At 35.4% G+C, this 12,833-nt stretch overlaps 1 long non-coding RNA gene across 1 annotated transcript; it reads right to left on the bottom strand.

The window, feature by feature from the left end:
- Nucleotides 1-2,903: 2,903 nt before the first annotated feature.
- On the bottom strand, nucleotides 2,904-3,470 carry LOC135427804 (uncharacterized). Its single transcript, XR_010436140.1, has 3 exons — nucleotides 3,400-3,470; nucleotides 3,291-3,346; nucleotides 2,904-3,225 (listed from the first exon to the last, which is right to left on the bottom strand). It is a non-coding gene; the product is annotated as an uncharacterized LOC135427804 (long non-coding RNA).
- Nucleotides 3,471-12,833: the final 9,363 nt, after the last annotated feature.

Raw genomic sequence — 12,833 nt, 5'->3', positions numbered from 1 at the left:
TTTCAGAATATGGAAAGTAAGTATTTGCGTTGACTAGGGCTACATAACAAAACGGTACAAAGCAATTACGATAGACCTGAAAAGTCTGTTTCACAATGTTTGTTTAGACGAGGACTCCATTGAGTACATTGCCTAATGATCCATATTTCAAATTATAACCAAATTCAAAAGAACGAAATTCAAGGATGAACTTCAAAAAGAGCATATCCATCTTTCTCTGCCGAAAATAGCACTTCTTCAACGAGCACCCTAGCGAGGATTCCTGGCTGTGGATGGCCTGCTTCGTTCAATCGATACTCTCCTATATGATAATAGCCGCTACACTATTTGCACTTGCGCTGCTACGGCGACCCTACAATCTACCGTTAATAACATGTGTACAAGAAAGTAGATTCTGAAACTTATTAATGGTAGATTTTCGAATAACCACTCCCCGTGGGCCCAGGAACGAAGAATTTACCCACTTCCCCCAAGTTCAGGTATATTTCCTAAACTGAAGAAATTTATATCGAGTACCGGTATAAAACTCTTATATTATCGAAAGCTATCTATTTAACGAATCGGTCTGCATATTAGTGTATCGATACAACAAGAAAATTAATCACAAGCAAAGACCTACAATTAATGCTGCACAGTTAAGGTATGACATTGATCGGAACGTAGCTGAAAATTCGGAACGCCCAAATTCGAGCGGGAACAATCCTGAATCATGGTATTTTATATCTTTATTTAAAAAAAAAAACTGTAAGAAAAAAAAACTATTTGTTAAACTATTTATAGGTATGCCAAACTACATAGCTCTCTGTTAGGCTAAGCTATTTTATATTTTTCAATAAATTCTTTTTAACCGACATCAAAACGACATCTTTTTGATTTAAAACACGTGTTGGGATTAACAGAGTATTCTAACCAATATTGGAACGACTTGATACATTCCACGCCTCAAAAATCTTGGTTGTATGCCATCAGGTTCGGGAAGATTTGTAGGGACCTAAACTTTCAATGGCCCATTACACACTACTTTGATGCAACACTAGCTGATATTTACTTCTTTTCATGACAGATAGGACAGGAACTGCTGCCTTATCTGTTGTATGGTGCGCCCCCTTTCAATCATAGCGATCGGCTGCACATCAAGGCTTAATTAACTCGCCATTCGTTTCCAGCTGTGTGCGGATTGCTGATTGGGTTGCGGGTGTATCTTCTTATCAGACATATTTATGACATTTATGTGTCATATTATGTATCATTAGCTTAATCGATTCAATTGCGTTGTAAAGCGTTGCGATTCATCAATACTGGGCCGTCTATTTAGCCTCTTGAGATCTTCTCATCTCTTTGTTGTAGAGTGTTAAAGCAGATTTGTAGGTAATCCAAGCAGCTTTACGAACTTTTGCCTTGTTGAGAAAGTTATTCCACTAAGGTACATCTCTTTTATCTTAGGAAGCTTAAAAGCCTCATGCACCAATGAGCCAATATTATTAATTAGACGGATATAGCAGATTTTGGTTAGAGGCAATGACGCAGAGCCCCATGGCCCGGTTTCGGCACTTATTTTGATGGTGGTGCCAGGTTTTCAGAGGCCATCGTTGTAGGAATCTAGCAATGTGTCATCAATCCCTTAGTCACGGTTCGAGTAACACCTGGGAGATGACAGTTTTTTCCTCGATTTGTCCTTTCTAGATATGCTACATTAAGCATGGGCACCTCATGCTTTTGCGTCGATCAAAATTTTGACCCGCAAAGCCTTTTCGTTACTAGAAATCTCCAACGGTAAAATCTTCATATATATATTTTTATATCCAGTTTCCAAATTAAAATCGAACTTCGGCACCGTGACTCGCACCTGATGAACACATCCCTTTTCCTGCCAAATTTACGCGGGATCTATTTTCTACGATAATGCGGCCGATTTTTGCGACTGAATGCAGAGAAAAGATTCCGCTTAGTACTTATAAAAAAGTACTGTCTTAACTGTTTGTCACACCAGTACTTCGGGCAATACAGCCACAGCGGTGATAAGTGCCGTCTGTGCAACCTGGGTGAATGCAACCAGGGTCGTACACATTCGCTAGCACCCCTGCATCCCGTCCTCAACGCACTGCAAGACCAGTTGACATTGGCCATGCTGATCCAACAGAGGATCACCCAACGCCAACAGCCCTCCCTGAGGGGGCAAAGTTGCTGATCGGTCAGCAAGTTGCAAGCTACTGAAAGCTCAATGCCCAACAAGCAAACTTTCTCAAATTGAAACGTTTCAGTAATTAACTTAATACGGTTGTGCTTTTCTTTATTTATGTTGTTTACAATGGTTCTTTTAAAAAACTCTATACGTTTTTTTTAGTATATACACTAATTTTTCAATTAAAGAACATTGCATGTTTTTTGAATATTGATCATAGATCCCGATGGATCCCCAATCTGAAATGTATAAGATTAAAACAAAGTACATTAAGTTTTTTACATATTTTGGTTTGCATATCTGGGATTACTTTAAATGTAGTATTTTAAAATTCATTTCTTGCAGCCAGGGCCGAAAACTGGCTACCTGCTTTGTTACATTATTAGCTAATGTTGATTGTTATAGATCAACGAAGAAACTTTGAAAACAGTATGCAAAGTGAAATATTCTTCGTTAATGTATACAAGAACCAAATTTTATGTGCAACAAGGAATGTTTTAAAATATTTTTGAGCGGGCGAAAAAACTTTTGATTAAAATGTTTCAGAATATAATGTCAATTGATGTTATGTATGTAAACTTTATTAAGATGGACATGCTTTGATTACCCTTAGGTGTTATTTTGTTTGCTCATTTTAAAAAGTGTTTTTAAGAACTTACATGTTGTCAAACTCGGTTGCGTTTGTGTCAATTCCCATGTAATTTGATTCAGTACAAAGTTCTTGGGCAGTCACCACCAAAAAATTTGTGTTGGTTTCAAATTTAATTCTGGGAGACGAGGCATTCCTTTGATAGGGCCAGTGAGTGAAAGCATTGAATGGTATGAAATCTGCATCCCTCCAGAATGAATTAATAGATCCATTCGGCTGAAGTTCGAAAATATGTTTACAGAATGCGGCACACAACGCATAGCTTTATCATCAAAGTTTTTCGTTATTGAACGCAGAATTTCCTTAGCAATAGAAACACCAATTGAAGCATAATGCAGGTATGGAGGCAAACGTGCATTAAAATATGGTATTAGTATGACCGACAATGGAACAACTGCGAATTTAAAAAAAAAAGTTTTATTTAAAAAAATACATGATCAAACCAGCTTATATACCGACCAATTGAATGGCTTAATGTGTCATAAAATATGGTCGACACAATAGGATACGCCCATCTGAAATTAAATATAAGTTAATATCATTCGTTTTTTTTTATTTTAAAGCTTACGCGTCATGGGATTTAGCGTCCATATTAATTTTATTCGGCACTATTTTATTCCTTTTATAAATCTCTAAAATGTTATCCTGACTAATTTCAAGGGATTCCAAGGCTTTCGTCAATTGTGTAGCATTCGCGAATCCTTGCCACGTTTTTGATTGAATTTTCAATGCCGAAAGCTTTACAAGTGCTGCGCCTTTTAAAGAGGGAGCTCGCTTTAAGTGAGCTTTTAGTGATTTAAATATTATATCCGCCTAAAAATTATAATTCTTGAAAACATTATTTTATTTTAGTGTATTTCATAAATTGCTATACCCGTTTTATTATGTCTTTTGAATCTAATAAAGAATGTTGTGAAATATATAATTCAGAAGCTAGTTCTGGTAATGCCCACATAGTCTTTGGGTAAAATTTCAAGTACACTTAGTAATAGCATTGAGTTGTGTGCAATTCGAGATGGATACTTTGTTAGAAAAGATTGCAACGCTTTGAGATAATCAGCGTTTCTTACAACAATGGGTCCGCTTCAGTCCTTCGGAATTAGCAAAGTCCAATTAAGCTGAAACAATGCAGGAAAAACAAATTTTTTTATAAATAACATGTAGGAAGGCTCTAGTCGGGAATGCCCTGTTGGGATATTTCTGGTGTGCCTAAGATGCACATAAAGAAAACACACGTAGTGGTTCGGTTAAACGTTTAATAGAAACTTCAAAGCATGAGTACAAAAATCTGAACAAGTACTCAATTACAGAATGAGTATTATGCTGATACAATGTTGCCAGATTATAAAGAAGCTTAACAGCTTATTGTAACTATTTTAACACTTCTTCTTAAGCTAATTATAATCAGTTGCAAAAAAAAACAAATTTAATTCAATCCAAGTGTTTTTACAAAGCGTACGTGCTTTTGCTTACTTAAACATTTTGTTAGTATATCTGCAACATTATTATTTGTAGGTACGTATTCTAATGCAATATCATTACATTGTACCTTTTCACGTATAAAATGATACCTTATGTCTATGTGCTTAGTGCGCTTATGATGGACTGGATTTTGCGCAATATGTTGCGCGCTTAGGTTGTCGCCACATATAGTCAACGGCTCTGTAGCCTTTGACCATCCCATCTCACTAAGTAGCCTGCGTAGATAAACTGCTTCTTTGGCAGCCATGGACAAAGAAATATATTCTGCTTCAGTGCTGCTCAATGCGACAACGCTTTGCTTTGATGAAGTCCAAGAGAACGCACTGCCTGCCAGGAAAAATGCGTAGCCACTATAGGATCTCCTGTCCAGCCGATCGTTGCCCCAATCTGCATCTGCATATCCTTTTGGTGGTTTGCCATTTTTACGGTATACTAATTTCATATTCTTTGTACCCGCAAGATATCTTAGAATGTGCTTTGCTGCATCTTTGTGATAATTTGTTTACAGCATGCAAAATGTCTGGTCGGCTCAAAACTGCTAAGTATATAATATATATATATATATATAGTGACATATCCATAGTCGCACCCACCCTTTAACATAACTTAGCACACAAGCATAAGCATAAGTATAAACACTTCCAATATTGTAAACAAAAAGCCTGGTGATAACATCGACATTGGTCAAGATCAAACTGTCCCCCTTTTGGTAGACATAAACAATTCACCCTAAATATCATGCCACTGTCAATGTTCCCATCAGAGTACTATCCCACGCATAATTGCTGACGCAGCTCAAACTTCACTCAATTTTGACTCAAACTCTCTCAAACCGAAGTTTGCTAAGCGACCGCAACAGATAAATGAATTAGTCAAGATTCGGGAAGCAAATCTAATTGTACTCATCATAAGAAGTAGCCGTTAAGTGAAAATAAAGAATTGAAATATATTTTTTTAAAGTAATTAAACGTGCAAAACTTAATTGGCGCAGTCGGTAGGATACGTCGGGAAAAAGTAAAGATCGCTAAAGGATAATTAATTCCTAGATCTAAAAACACAATCGCGACCGAAATTGTTGTCGGTAATTGTCGGTGTGTAACAAACTTTTTTTCGAATACGTATCCGCATAAGAACCTTCGGGTCACTAGTAGTCTAATAACCTCGACCCTTTCGGCAATAAAACTACTACAGTTAATAACGACTGGCTTTGCATATCTTTTGATCCCTGCAATACGTTATTACTGGGTCTTATCCATAAGACACACACTCAAAAGAAAAAAAAAAAACTATTTAAAGTGTATAACACCAAAACCATGACGATGGAGTTATCAGAACAACACCTAAACCAGGCCCTATCGCAACTTAGACAGGTGCCATGTTTTGACGGATCAACAGAAAATCTCAACGCTTTTATTAAAAGGATCGATTACATCCTACATCTTTATCCAACCCGAGATGTCAGACAACACAGCATCTTATATGGAGCCATCGAATTGCAAGTTGCTGGAGATGCTCAGAGGGTTTCACAAAGGACAGCAGCCAACACTTGGCAGGAGTTGAGGAACGCACTGATTGAAGAATACAAAGTACAGACACCATTTGAAGAACTCCTTCGACGCCTATACAACACGAATTACCAGGGAAACGTCCGTAAGTTCATCGAGGATCTCGAAAATAAATCTTATGTTATATTAAACAAGTTAGCTTTAGAAAATATACCTAGCAATACGACACTTTATACAAATGCCATGAATAACACAATTAAAGATGTAATAACAAAAAAATTACCTGATAGGCTTTTCATGATGTTAGCCAGATACGACATAACGTCGACACAGAAACTTAAACAAGTAGCGCAAAGAGAAGGATTATACGAAAATAGCGTAACTGATAGACCTAAAACTAATAACGTTCAGGGAAATCAAAATAACAATCGTAGGAACACGGGAAATGATCAGCAAAATGCTAGCCCAGCCACCAGTTCAAGTGGCTATTCCAACACGAATCAGAGTTATCATGTACAAAATAAACAGCACACTAATTCTGAAGACAATCAAAAGGCTCACCACGAGTTCCAACAGAAATTAAATCAAGGTAGAACCCAAAATCCTTTAAACTATCAAAATCAGCCCCATTCACGCTTGAATGCGCCAAACCCTCCGACTAAACGTCAAAGAGATAGCCACAGTGGGCAGATGAAAATGGACACATCTGAAAATTTTCATCAGCAAGCCTCGGAACAAACAGAAGAAATCCATTCATAAAATTGATTATGAACGACGAAGTTTTAAAATGTGTCATTAACACAGGTTCAACTATAAACCTAATGAAAACAAACTGCTTAAATTTTCCAATATACAAAGAAACACTAAAGGTTCACACCATAAATGGTGTCATTGAATTAAAACAAAGCATAGGATTAGGAGCAAGCAAAATTTGTCCGAGTAATCAAAAATTCTATATTCACGACTTCTCAGAGCATTATGATGTTCTGATTGGGAGAGAATACCTTGAAGCATGTCAAGCAAAAATAGACTATGCACAAGGATCCGTAACCTTAGGAGAGTTTACCTTTTGTTTTAGATATAATGACGAAGAGGTCGAAGAGGACATGACCGCACAAGAGTGCCTTGATCCACCCTCAAAAGAGGACAGACCATTTAACTTCGCTATTAATAACGAATTAACAGAAAACAATGAGTTTAGGCTAGAGCACCTAAACCCAGAAGAAAAAGAAAAAATTAAAAATGTTTTACATAAATTTCGTGATATCCAGTACCATGAAGGTGACAATTTGACTTTCACTAGTACAATTAAACACAAAATTCTAACAAAACATGAGGACCCAATTTACAAGCGTCCATATAAATATCCTCAAATATACGATGAGGAAGTAAATAAACAAATAAGCGATATGATAAAACAAAATATCATACGTAAATCTAAATCCCCTTACTGCTCACCAGTAATAATCGTTCCAAAGAAAAACGATGCATCTGGAAAACAAAAATTCCGGTTAGTCATAGATTACCGCAATCTCAATGAACTAACTATTAATGATAAATACCCTATCCCGATCATGGATGAAATACTGGACAAACTTGGAAAATGCCAATATTTCACAACCATTGATCTAGCCAAAGGCTTCCACCAAATTCAAATGGATCCTGGTTCAATACCCAAGACCGCATTTTCGACTAAACATGGCCATTACGAGTACACTCGCATGCCATTTGGTCTTAAGAATGCACCTGCAACGTTCCAACGTTGTATGAACAATCTCTTAGAAGATTTAATTTTTAAGGATTGTCTGGTCTACTTAGATGACATTATAATTTTTTCCACTTCATTGGAGGAACACATATTGTCGCTACAAAAAGTATTTGAGAAGCTTAGAGAAGCTAACTTAAAACTACAGTTGGATAAATGCGAGTTCATGAGAAAAGAAACTGAATTTCTCGGTCACATCATCTCAACTGAGGGTATAAAACCAAATCCCAACAAAATACAAGCAATTGTCAAATTCCCAATTCCAAAAACCCCAAAGGAAATTAAATCATTTCTAGGATTATGTGGTTTCTATAGGAAATTTATACCAAATTTCGCTAATATAGTAAAACCATTAACACTTAAATTTAAAAAAGGAGCAAAGATCAATATAAATGACAAAGACTACGAATCAGCGTTTGAAAAGCTAAAAGTACTCATAACATCCGATCCAATTTTAATATACCCTAATTTCGAAAAACCATTTTCATTAACTACAGACGCAAGTAATATGGCAATAGGGGCCGTCCTTTCGCAAGAGCATAAGCCTATATGCTATGCAAGCAGAACTCTCAACGAGCATGAGATAAATTATTCAACGATTGAAAAAGAATTATTAGCAATCGTTTGGGCCACTAAATACTTTAGGTCCTATCTTTTTGGTCGACAATTTCAAATCCTTAGTGATCACAGACCACTCGTCTGGTTAAATAACCTGAAAGAACCTAACATGAAATTACAACGATGGAAAATCAAGCTAAATGAGTTTGATTTCCAAATTAAATACGTCCCAGGAAAAGAAAACTATGTGGCAGATGCTCTGTCCAGAATCCAATTAAACGAAAACTTTCTAGGCGAAGATACCATTAGCACAAGAGCAACTATACATAGTGCTCAGGAAGATAACAGTAACCATTTACAAATCACAGAAAGACCCCTTAATTATTATAATCGGCAAATAGAATTTGAAAAAGGAACCGAGAACGAAACGAAAGTTACAAATTACTTTCATAAAACCAACATAAAAATTACATACAAAGACATGACTAACGCACATGCCAAAGAATTAATAAAAGAATATTTATGCACAAAGAAAAGTGTGCTATACTTCCACAATGAAGCAGATTTTCCAATTTTTCAAGAAGCCTACTTAGAAATAATAAGCCCGAATAATTTAACAAAGGCAATGAAAACTAGTAAAAAATTAATAGATCTTCAAACATTTGCAGAATTCAAGGAACTAATATTAAAAAAACACAAAGAATTATTACATCCAGGAATTGAAAAAACTATTAATTGGTTCAAAGAAACCCACTATTTCCCAGATTATCAAAATTTAATTCAAAATCTAATAAACGAATGCGAGATTTGCAACATCGCAAAAACAGAACACAGGGATACAAAATTAACTTTCGAAATAACTCCGGAAATCGCTAATATCCGAGAAAAATATGTAATGGATTTTTACATAGTAGGAGATAAACAATTTTTATCTTGCATTGATATCTATTCAAAATTTGCATCATTAATAGAAATAAAAAGTAGAGACTGGTTAGAAACCAAACGAGCTATAATACAAGTATTCAACGAAAGGGGTAAACCCATCGAAATAAAAGCAGACAAAGACTCAGCTTTTATGTGCACAGCTTTACAATTATGGCTAAAATCAGAAGCAGTAAATATTAATATAACCACTAGTAAAAACGGCATATCCGACGTAGAACGATTTCATAAGACAGTTAACGAAAAATTAAGAATCATTAACAGCGACTCAGACGTCGAAAATAAACTTACAAAATTTGAAACAATACTTTACACATACAATCATAAGACAAAGCACAAAACGACTAACAGAACACCAGCGGACATATTCATATACGCAGGTACACCAGAGTATGACACTCAAGCTAATAAAGAAAAACTAATAAATAACCTCAACAAAAAACGAACGAATTACGAAATTGACACAAGATACAAACATTCACCGTTAGTTAAATCAAAGACAACAACCCCGTTCAAGAAAACAGGAGAACTAAGACAAATCGACGATAAACATTTTGAGGAAACAAACAGAGGCAGGAAGATAATACATTACAAGACCAAATTCAAAAAGAAAAAGAAGACTAATCAAAGTAAATATAACAATTACAGGTCAACAACAGACAGCGACCAGAACATACAAGCACCAGCTTAAACTAATTATTATAATATTACTATCAATAACTGTAAACCATATAAATGCACAAAGCATTGAAATTAATCCTATTAAAGCCCATAACGGTTATCTCATATTCAAAACAGGAACCATAGACATTCCGACAGATTACGAATACCATTGTTTAACGGTTAACATAACAAAAACCGAAGAAACTTTTAACAATTTAATTGAACAAACTAAAGAATTTAATAACCTAATACAAATCGAATACCTAGTAGAAAAATTAAACAGAGAAATAAACGGCTTAAAAATAGCCAAACGCAGCAAGAGAGGTTTAGTAAACATAGTAGGAACAGTATACAAATACTTATTTGGAACATTAGACCAAGAAGACAAAACAGAAATTGAACAAAAAATAAGCAGCTTAGCAGAAAACAGCGTTCAGGTTAACGAATTGAATCACATAATAGAAGCTGTAAACAAAGGAATAGAAGTCATGAATGAACTAAATCAAAAGACAGAAAAAGGAAAGAAATTAGATATCCTTATGTTTAACCTACAACACTTTACAGAATATATAGAAGACATAGAGATGGGAATGCAGCTCACAAGATTAGGTATTTTTAACCCAAAATTATTAAAACATGACTATTCGTCGCATGTTAACTCAGAAAAATTGTTGAATATAAAAACTTCTACTTGGCTTAAATCAGATACAAACGAAATACTGATAATATCCCTTATTCCTCGAGAAATAATAAAAAACCCGGTATTTGAAATAATTCCATACCCGGACGAAAATAATAACATTTTGACAGAAATAGCTCATGAAAAATATTTTACACAAGACAAAAAAGTCTATAGCAAAGAAACAAAAAAATTAATTAATAATGAATGCATGACAGGAATTTTAAACCAAGTAACATCAGAATGTAGTTATACCAAAACTTTGAAAAATTTTCAAATTAACTATGTAGAACCAAATATTATTTTAACTTGGAATTTACCAAAAACAATATTAAACCACAATTGTATAAATAACGAAATAACAATAGAAGGAAACAATTTAATAAAAATCTTTAATTGTTCGCTACAAATTAATGAAATTTCAATTTCAAACAACATGTTAGATTATACTCAAAATATTTATGTAAGCAATGATGTCATAAAAATAGAACCACTTTCGTTTGCACAAACGAAACAAATTATAAATGAACATACAAAATTTAACAATGTATTCCAAATAATTACAATAACCATATTTGTAATCATATTAATAAGTTTAACACTGTATTTAACATATAAATTCAAAAGCATACCTAAGGAATTAATTATAAAATACAAAAAACCAAAAGTAGAAGAAACACCTACAAAAATAGAACATACACCAATTGTAAAAGAAGAAAATATTACACTATACCCAAATTTAAACACCTGAGGACAGGCACTTTTCTAATGGTTGGGGGAGTGACATATCCATAGTCGCACCCACCCTTTAACATAACTTAGCACACAAGCATAAGCATAAGTATAAACACTTCCAATATTGTAAACAAAAAGCCTGGTGATAACATCGACATTGGTCAAGATCAAACTGTCCCCCTTTTGGTAGACATAAACAATTCACCCTAAATATCATGCCACTGTCAATGTTCCCATCAGAGTACTATCCCACGCATAATTGCTGACGCAGCTCAAACTTCACTCAATTTTGACTCAAACTCTCTCAAACCGAAGTTTGCTAAGCGACCGCAACAGATAAATGAATTAGTCAAGATTCGGGAAGCAAATCTAATTGTACTCATCATAAGAAGTAGCCGTTAAGTGAAAATAAAGAATTGAAATATATTTTTTTAAAGTAATTAAACGTGCAAAACTTAATTATATATATATTATAATATATATAAATATATATACATATTTACCTTTACACAAGTATCGTCGTTGCAGTCCACTTGAAAACCTGGGTCAAGAGGTGTGCTTACTGGACGGCAATTGCTCATGCCATACTTGTCCAATAGGCCTTGAATGTGCGTTTTCTGGCACAGCGAAACGGAGCCTCCATCGCCGTTGCGTTGGGTTTCCATGCCTAGGAAATAGCTAATGGGGCCTCCATCGTGCATTTTAAAATGCGATGCAATCTTCTTCTTAATCACGGCTATGTCTTCTTCGCTGGGACACACTATGATTAAATCGTCGACGTAGACAGCGATGTAGCTGAATTGTTGTTGCTTGACGTATAAGCATGTTTCATTTTGGCATCTTTTAAAATCCATGCTTCTTAATACCTCATCGAGCGTATTGTTCCAAACTCGTCCGGATTGTTTAAGTCCGTAAAGTGCCTTTTCTAGTTTGAGGACTTTATTTGGGTGCTGCTTGTCAATAAAATTCGGCGGTTGTTTCATGTACACAGTTTCATTAAGCTTACTATTTAAATATGCGTTTGAAATGTCGACCTGATGCATATACAGCTCTTTTTCGGCAGCTATTGCGAATAACATGCGAAGGGTTTCATATCGAATTACGGGAGAAAACGTTTCCCAGTAATTGACACCAAATTGTTGCCCACAACCTTGTGCAACTAGTCGAGACTTAAATTTTTCAATATTACCATCTTTATCTCTCTTGATTCGGTAAACCCATTTTGAACCAATGTCCTTTTGTCCAGGAGGTAGTTCACACACTGACCATGTCTCCTTTGCTTGTAGAGCGTCGTACTCTATTTGCATAGACTTTTCCCAATCCTGCGCATTTTGGCCATGTAGTGCTTCTGCAACTGACTGCGGAGTTTCAATGTCTTCAATCTGATTAAGACTATTGATCAATTGGTACTGCTTTCTGGGCCTGCCTGGCTGACCTGTACGTATGATTTTTGGCCTGCTACGCCCATGTTGTACTACAGCTTCAACTTGTGGCACCGCTACTTGGTCGTTGTCGTCATCGTTGCTCTCTTCTTCTGGATCGCTTGCGCTCACAAAATCCTTCTCTTCTTCTTCATTTGAGTCACTGTTGTACTCTTGCACCTCGGCAGGTTGCTCTGGGTGGTTTTTTGCAACCTCATGATTTGACTCAAACGGGATAATGTACGTCGTGAA

This window comes from Drosophila montana, unplaced genomic scaffold (assembly GCF_035044405.1).
Source record: "Drosophila montana isolate Dmon_TW-CO22-7 unplaced genomic scaffold, ASM3504440v1 contig_2331_1, whole genome shotgun sequence".
NCBI lineage: Eukaryota > Metazoa > Arthropoda > Insecta > Diptera > Drosophilidae > Drosophila > Drosophila montana.
Note: the sequence above shows the minus strand (reverse complement) of the source record. Positions and strands in the feature narration are given on the sequence as shown.